At 53.2% G+C, this 8568-nt stretch overlaps 1 long non-coding RNA gene across 1 annotated transcript; it reads right to left on the bottom strand.

Annotated features, from left to right (window-relative positions):
• Positions 1–7474: 7474 nt before the first annotated feature.
• Positions 7475–8272, bottom strand: LOC121106826. The gene is made up of 2 exons (XR_005839919.2): positions 7908–8272; positions 7475–7585 (listed from the first exon to the last, which is right to left on the bottom strand). It is a non-coding gene; the product is annotated as an uncharacterized LOC121106826 (long non-coding RNA).
• Positions 8273–8568: the final 296 nt, after the last annotated feature.

Below are 8568 nucleotides of genomic sequence, written 5' to 3'. Positions count from 1 at the left end.
ACTAGACGCATTTGTAACACAAGGGTTTGTGTTACTCCACTTGATATTTCTGTTAATCTGTCTGTATCTGTATCTGTTCTAAGGTACCCTGTTACTGAGCGTGGATCTTGTCACCCCTGAATCTGTAATCAGGTCTCTGTTTAATTCTCATCCATTTCATTAAATCGCGTTACTGAGCTCCTCACCGTTACGTGATTAAGGGCTGTTAGAATGTTAGGCTTTGCGCTAAAAATTACCGCTCTTGTTCAATTATCAGTAACTCTGACATGGCTACTCAGGAGAACCAAGTGAAATGCAATTGTCATCTCCTGCGATGCCAAACTGGTGGAGGCAGCAGCATGACAAGCACAGTCACCAAGTAGCTACCAAAACGTGAGATCCAAACAAAGCCTCCGTTCCCTGAGGAATTGGCTTATGATAGCTGGTGTAAGTGGGCAGAGGTAGGAGAGCACTCAACTGATGCTGGAGGGCGGGAAAGATCACGGTATAATCAGCAAGAGGTTGGAGCGCATCTTCCTGCCAGGAGAGGGGAAAACCCAACCGTAAAATAGAGGCGTTACAAGATGGGATCAGCGGATGTAATCTACTGAGCTGTTGTTATCACCGGAAACAGAGCAACAGCTAAACGAGCTTCAAGAGTTTCAATGAAAACACCACAACCTGGGATCACGTATGGAAATGGCACCAGGGCCATCTCCCAGTTCTGCCTGACATAGCTCAGCTTGGAAAAATGTCTCTCCTGAAGAATGGGCTGGTAACAGTTGGGGTGATCCAGACAACTATTGCTCAGACAAGCATAGCCATTTGCATCTGCACGAGTCCCTCCCCCCCGCCTCGCAGTCCGACCCATGGCTGAAGCCACAGGGCCTTGGGGCGGCGCACAGAATCGCACTGACAACCAACTCCATCGGACGCCATCCCCGTGGCCAATTTACACCACTATTACGGCTGCGGCCCTGGAGAAGTTGAAAGGGACTGTCCCTGGGGAGCGCTTTTGAGCAGGGGAAACAGAACGTTGCTGGGGATGGAGCCAGGCGCTCTTGGAGTCCTGGTGCCCGTTTAAGGGCCAGGCCCCAGCCCCCGGTTGAGCCTCCTCCAAAGGTTCCAGGGTCGGCAGCAGCTGAGGGAGTGGCTCCCACCAATGGGGTGTGGGTTTTGTACCCCCAGGGCCACCCCCACTGGACCCCAAGGAGGGGGCAGGGCCTGGGGACACAATAAAAAAAAAATCAGAGGCTGTGGGACACAGTGCTTATGTACTCCTCCACACAGCTACAACAATCGTAGAATCAGGCAATATCCTGAGCTGGAAGGGATATCCACAGGGATTATCAGGTCCAATCCCCGGCTCCACAAAGGACCGCCCAAACACAACGGTCCTTCACAGACCTTTCCAGCCACCAGTTATACTCGCCTCTTAGATCTCTTTCCAGAGGGAAGACCGAAAGAAAGCTCTCGTTCCTATGACATCGGCGTGCAAGGGACCGGGCTTCGGGTCCTCCCGCTTCACACCCAGCAGCCAACAGAGCTGGCTGTAGCTCATCACCTGAAAGACAAAGAAGCGGTAAGAATTCCACAGGGTGATTCCCCCTGCCAGGAAGCAGCTACTTCATCCTTATTTGTCCTCATTTCTTCCAAGGAGAAAGCTATCCTGCCGAGTCCTTCCTAGAACTGCTGGTCAACCACAGCACTTAGAGTCCCGGCAGATGAAGTTGAGAAGCCCCAACCTTACCGAGCTATTCTCTACTGCCAAAACCTCCAGTTAAAACCCACTTCCCGTTATGGGAACTTTGGAACACCCTGCCATACGGTAGCTTTCGCTCAAGGAGGCAGATTTTAGCAAACAAATTAGAACAGCAAACCCACCTTTTCTTGGCCTATCTCGTCATAACGCTCACCTTCAAATTGTCTTGAACTGCAGTGAGACAACACCTGCCTGTCATCCTTCAGGTCTTTTCCAACCTGAGCGATTCCACGGACGCTGAAAAGAAAGACCAGCGCTTTAGTCTTAGCATGGCTTATAGACAACATTGTACTTCTCTGTAGTCCACAACCGTAGGTATCTAATACCCAAAGGAGAACAGAGGTTGGCCATACAACTCAAGCACCGACTATTTAGACCACAGCTGCATCCACAAGACATTACCTCTCATTACCAGGTATTATTTGGCATTCTCTGCTAACCCTGAAATACTCCCCAGTGAAACCAGAAACCATCTCTGAAGGTGCCTTCCTTAAGTGTTGCCTTTCGCAGGCAACCGTGATGTTCGTTGCTTAGGGGAGCCTGCGGCTTGGCCAAATACCGAGGTGACACCAATATGATGAGCGGCAAAATGGCGTTTATTAAGTTCTAACAAGCACTTATATATCTTTTAACCCTTCGTGTACGCCCACTGGATGGTACACGTGGCACGTACCTAACACATGGGGAGGAGCCTGACACGTTACATCCCGAGACCCCGATCACGCCTATTACAACATCTCCCCCTCCCCATGCCACAGAAAGCTGACCCGTAACAACGCGAACGCAAATCCTAACTCTATTTCTATTCCTAAGTGCGTCTATAATTGCTCCTGAATGCGCTGATACACGTACTGCTGACGTGAGATTTCCTCTATGAAGTTTCTTAAGCATGCCTTAAGAAGCTGAACAAAGCATGGAAGACAGAGCATAATAGCCAAGAATATTGCTAAACCTACGATAAGCGTTTTAAGCATTTGTTTTAGCCACGGCTCTAATTCCCCAAACAGACCCTCCAACCATTCACCAAAGGGATCGGCTTGCATCTTGATCTTCTGTGTGTGGCCTTGCATCCACTGTAGTTGTTTATGGATCGATGCGCTGTGATCACTTAAGTTGAAGCAACAGAACCCTTCGACATCCTCACATCCGTGGCTTTGAGCTAAAAGCAAGAAGTCAATAGCCGTGCCACCCCCTGGCAAAGAACATAGACACATTAGCAGAGGTAGAACCAAATTTCTCGGTGTGGGCAGTAACGGTTGTGTTGCCGGGTCCGTGTCCTGGCTTGTCTTCGGTGGTCCACGCACCCATATAAGTGTTTTTTTTCCGCTTCTCCGGTGTCGGGGTCTTCGGCTTTCCCAGTAGCCACGCCTGCAACAGAAACGCTCAGTTCTCGTTACTTGAGGCCAAACTCTGGCTTAACTTTCCTCGATGGAACCCATATAATGTTTCCCGACTCTTTGTTTTTGACCGCTGCGTAGCCTCTACCCCAAACTAAAATAGACCACCCTGATTCCCATAACCCATTGTCGATCTTAATCTTCACCGGTGGTCCTTCTTCAATAATTCTCGGTTGCCAGTGCTTTTGCATAGGGGTGCGGTGATTCTCCCCCCGTTCAAAATGGTTTAATGCATACAACGCACGAGCCAGCAACTCTCCCTGTTGGCTCACTGGAATCTTTCCCCTGTAATTTTCCCCCTCCCCAAGGACACGCAACTTTTCCTTGAGGAGCCGATTCGCTCTTTCGACAATAGCCTGGCCCTGCGAGTTGCCAGGGATACCTGTACTATGCGTGATGCCCCAACGCGCTAGCCACTCCTTGGTGGAGCGCGAGATGAAGCAGGAGCCATTGTCTGTCTTAATGTGACTCGGTAGGCCTAATGTCGCGACGCACACCGACCAGTGATGTTGTGCTGCAGAAGAATTCGCGCGGCCATGTTGGGTAGCAACAATGACAGTGGACGCGGTATCAACAGTAACCGCAAGCCAAGACCTCGGCGCCAGACGAGGCTCCAGCGTGAAGTCCGTCTGCCAGACGTCGAGAGGTGCAATTCCCCTAGGGTTCACTCCCGCACTGAGCGCAGGGGCTGAATTACAGTGAGGGCATGCCTGCACCACCTCCCGGGCCACCGCCATAGGAATTGAACATGTCCTTGACAGTGCTCGAGCCCCTAGGTGTAGCGTAGAATGCAAGTCTAGCCTCCCTCACCGTAAGAACCTTGTGCCCCGCGTGTTGGTCAGCGAGGGCATTGCCAGTTGTAAAGAATCCCGGAACGTCTGAATGACTTCGCACATGAAGAACAGCAGCGGGCGCTGTCCTTGCCGTCAATGCTTCCTCCAAGAGGAAGGCAATCGAAGTACTGGGTTGTCCTTCCTGCCCCATTCGTAGTAACATTTTTGCAATGAAAGCAGAGTCAGTGACTACATTGCAAGGGGTGTCTGGCCAGAGGAGCAGTGCCATCGCTACCGCCTGCGCCTCAAGCGTCTGAACACTGACACCGTGATCTTGAAATGTTCTAATTTCCCAGTCACCCGTCTGGTTCTTCCAGACAACCGCCCCCTGACCTGTCGATGAAGAGGCATCCGTAAATACTGTTGGACCATCAAGGGGAGAAGCAACAACCCGAAGACGGAGTGACACCCGGAGCGGGCGTGCCAGCTCGAAAATCGGAAGGGAACCCGCATACCGAAGCTTGCCTCCGAACCCATGCAGGGCCAGGAGGATCTCGTCAGGCAAGATCTGTGAATCTCGGAAGAACCTGGGCAGGTGGACTATATCCAAATCCTTTCCAAAATCCCTAAATGCAGATGTCCTTGCCTTACTAAGTAGCAGGGAGAGAAGCTCCACCCATGGGGTGAATGCCCGCACCGGCTGTGCTGAGAACAGCCAGCGCAGAGGTTGTGGACAGGAGCCCAGTGCATGACCAATGACAGCTACGGCTCCATCCTGGCAGCGAGTAACAGCGCCCTCTAGGGGGATACCCGGTGTCCACCTGGACAAACTTGCTGTTGAGCACAGTGATAGTATTTCTCGCCAGGCAGCGTCCATCTCTGGGGTCCACTCTCTCCTTTCCCGTGGGTCTGAGCCCTTCAGCTGGTCATAAAAGGGCTTCATTAATCGTGGTGGAATACCCAGCGCTCCCCGGACCCACTGGATAGCTCCTACCAATTTCTGAACATCCCACAGGTTGGTTACGTGAGGCTTAATCTCCAGGCCCTCGGGGATAACTGTGGATGATCCAAACTTATATCCCAGGAATTCTATCCCTGGCCCTCGTTGTACCTTTTCTTGGGAGATCGTGAAACCTGCACCCGTGAGCGCGCCTGACACCCGTGCTTCTAGGGCTTGTAGTTGGGAACCTGTCGGAGCTGCAAGCAGAAGATCATCCATGTAATGGACAATCTGGCAGTCTGGCATGTCGCGTCTCACTGGCGCGATAATTGTATTCACCACAAGCTGACAAATAGTAGGTGAACAGGCCATTCCCTGAGGGAGAACCTTCCATTGAAACCTTTGAGCTGGGCCCTGGTTATTCCGTACAGGGACTGTGAATGCAAAAGCCTCCCGGTCCTGTTCTGCCAAAGGGATGGAGAAAAAACAATCCTTAAGGTCAATGACCACAAGGGGCCATCCCCTGGGAACAGCTGCAAGTGATGGACCGCCTTGCTGAACGGGACCGAACTGGACGAGCTGTGCATTAACAGCCCGAAGATCATGCAATAAACGGAAGGACCCCGATGGTTTCCGGATAACAAAGATGGGCGTGTTCCACCTACTAAGTGACGGTTCAATGTGTCCCGCCTCCAGTTCCCTGGAGACCAACTGCGTCAGCGCTGCTAATTTATCAGTTGGAAGGGGCCACTGATCCACCCAAACGGGAGACGCTTCCCATTTCCAGCGTAATGGGATGGCAAAATGCAGCGCAAGGTGGTACACAGTGGCCCTTAGTATAAATTTGTGAGTCGAACTCCCAAGGACGTGAGAAAATCACGCCCTAAGATTGATCCTTCCACCGGTGCCACGAGGGGTTGCACCAACACCGGTGCCTCCATCATCCCACTCCTATCAATGATAGCGATCTCCACTTCCTCTGCAGCCCCTTTTGTTGGGACTGTGCCTCCCACTCCCCCAATATGCTGCCAATGCGAGGTGAGTGGCCAGTTCGTCGGCCAATCGGCCTCCGCAATCACTGTAACGTCCGCACCAGAATCTAGCAAAGCCGTAAAAAGCATGGTTCGAGGTCCCTCTTTTTGGGGCCACGGACCCGCATATGACATTATCACCTTAACTAGTGGATGGTCCCCCAATCCCATGGCTAATGCCATGGTGGGCATGTTCTCCTTGGCCCATTGCTCTGATTTGGGAAGGTGCCCTGGGCCCGAGGCGCCCTCCCTTGGCCGTTTCCCTGCATCGCTTCCTTGATCTTCCTGCAGTTACGCGCCGTGTGGCCCGCCCCACCACACCACTGGCATTTTTTGTCTGTGTCTGTTTTTGAGCCACCTTTATTCGGACAGTTGGTCCTAAAGTGTCCGGGTTGTCCGCACTTATAACAGACACCTTTCCCCCCCCCCGTCCTTGGGGCATGTAGCTGCCTGTACTGCGAGATGGAGGGCTGTGGCTAAGCCCTCATTTGTTAATGGAGTAGCGCGCTGATGGTCAAGCACATATTTGATAAGTTCCCCTGGGGTTGTTAAGTTGCCTGGGGCTGCCCTAATAATTTGCTGTATGTCCGAGAGCGATTTTTGCTTAAGGCAATCAATGATAACAGGACCTTGGGCCGGCTCCGGAAGATCGGACCCCTCAACTGCACGAATCAAGCGGTTTGCAAATTCGGCAAAAGGCTCTGAAGGGCCTTGTTTGATATCCGCCCACGGGAGAGTAGGCTCTGTAACTCGAGCCAGCTCCCGAAGGGCCTGTAGGGCCGCAGTTGTGACTGCAGCTAACTCTCCCGGTCTCAACAGCCTAAGCTGGCCTTCCGGAGATCCCACCATGCCGTCCGCTACACCCTGGAGACGCGCTAATGTGGTCCTATCCCCTCGACCCTGACCATTGGCTGGGTGTCGGGCATCTCGGGTGGCTGCCGCCACCACTGCTTGCAACTGTGTATTCCAAGCATCATACCACAGGGTGTACTGAACCGGTTCAAGGATCACATGCATGAGGCTGATCACATCGTACGGCAGTAGGCTAGAGGCCATGAGGGCCTCTACCGCCGCCATTGTTACTGGGGAACGCAGCCCCTTTGTTTTAACAATTTCAGAAAGGCGGGTTATTGCTTTAGAATCTAGAGGGACCCACGCCGGGCCCTCTGTCTTGACTATGACCGGAAGGGCTAGCGGCGGCCGTGCTGGGTCGGCTGCTCGTAAGTCCTCCCTCACCCGGGCCCAATCAGTGAGCGTGGGCGGAGCCCACGGGGTGGGTGCTGTGGGGCTGCACCCCTCAGGGGTGGACCCCTGGGACGTTGGCCACGGGGCTCCGCCCCTGCATTCACCGCAGGGCGGGACGGTGCAGTCCGCCCCGTTGGGGAAGTTGCTACAGCAACAGACTGAGCTGCACTCGTTATCACAACACACGGGTTGAGCTGTACCTCCTTGGAATGCCGTACCCTCCCCCGAAGCCTGCTTATCGGCCCTGCAGGAGATGTTACCACATTCCTCTAAGGACCTTCCCCCCCCCTCCCCGACTGACTTCAGTGAAGGATATAAGCCTTGAGAGGGATACGGAGGTGGGGGTGTTGTGGCCTCCACGCTTGAACAATTCGATGCAACTTCGTCCTTCTTTGTTCCCGGAGCTATCGTGGCAGGATGGGTTGTAGGGGCTGGCGCCACCTTATCTCCAGCCGGACCTGCACGAGGAATGAGACCCACTCCCGGCCCCGCAACCTCTAACCCCAATAGCTCCCTGGCTCGTTCGCTCGCAAGTTTCTCCTCGCGCGCAGCCTTCAATCCTCCCAGAATCAAACCCCAAGTTTTAAATTCCGCTGCTTTTTGAGTGACCATTGCTCGTTGGGATAAGGCAGCGGTAATTGAATCCCAATTACTGTGGTCATAAATCTCGTGGGGCGATGTTGACAGCCCCTCCCTCTCAAGCAACGAGAGGACCGCAGCTATCTCCTTCTGAGAAGGAGCATGCTTCCCGTTATAAATCTTACACGCATGAACGATCACCTTTATGACGGCTTCCATGACGCCCCCGATCCTCCTCCCGATTGAGACCAGGATCCCAGGCTCTTCTCCGGCGTGATTCCGGAGGGTATATCTGTCGCTCGTCCGCGACCTCCACCGACAGAGGGGTGACTGCAGATTCCCTCTGTCCCCGGGCTTGTCCCCCGGCTTCCACCGCCCAGCAAGTGCTAACGCTCCGCGGTGGGCTCCTGCCCCGTCAAGCAGACAGCCGACTCATTCCCCTAAGCATCACGTCGGGGGTCACCACTTGTTGCCTTTCGCAGGCAACCGTGATGTTCGTTGCTTAGGGGAGCCTGCGGCTTGGCCAAATACCGAGGTGACACCAATATGATGAGCGGCAAAATGGCGTTTATTAAGTTCTAACAAGCACTTATATATCTTTTAACCCTTCGTGTACGCCCACTGGATGGTACACGTGGCACGTACCTAACACATGGGGAGGAGCCTGACACGTTACATCCCGAGACCCCGATCACGCCTATTACAACATTAAGAAACCCAAGTTTTCATCTCAACAAAAAAGCAGATGCCTTGCTATCTGCACGCTCTTAAACGTACACTCTCCACAGGGAGACACACACAGTACGCACATCAGAGCGGGCACCGCAGTTAGAAGCAGAACAATTAGCGTGACATGCAAGTC

The sequence above is a fragment of the Gallus gallus genome, chromosome 14, assembly GCF_016699485.2.
Source record: "Gallus gallus isolate bGalGal1 chromosome 14, bGalGal1.mat.broiler.GRCg7b, whole genome shotgun sequence".
Lineage (NCBI taxonomy): Eukaryota > Metazoa > Chordata > Aves > Galliformes > Phasianidae > Gallus > Gallus gallus.
Note: the sequence above shows the minus strand (reverse complement) of the source record. Positions and strands in the feature narration are given on the sequence as shown.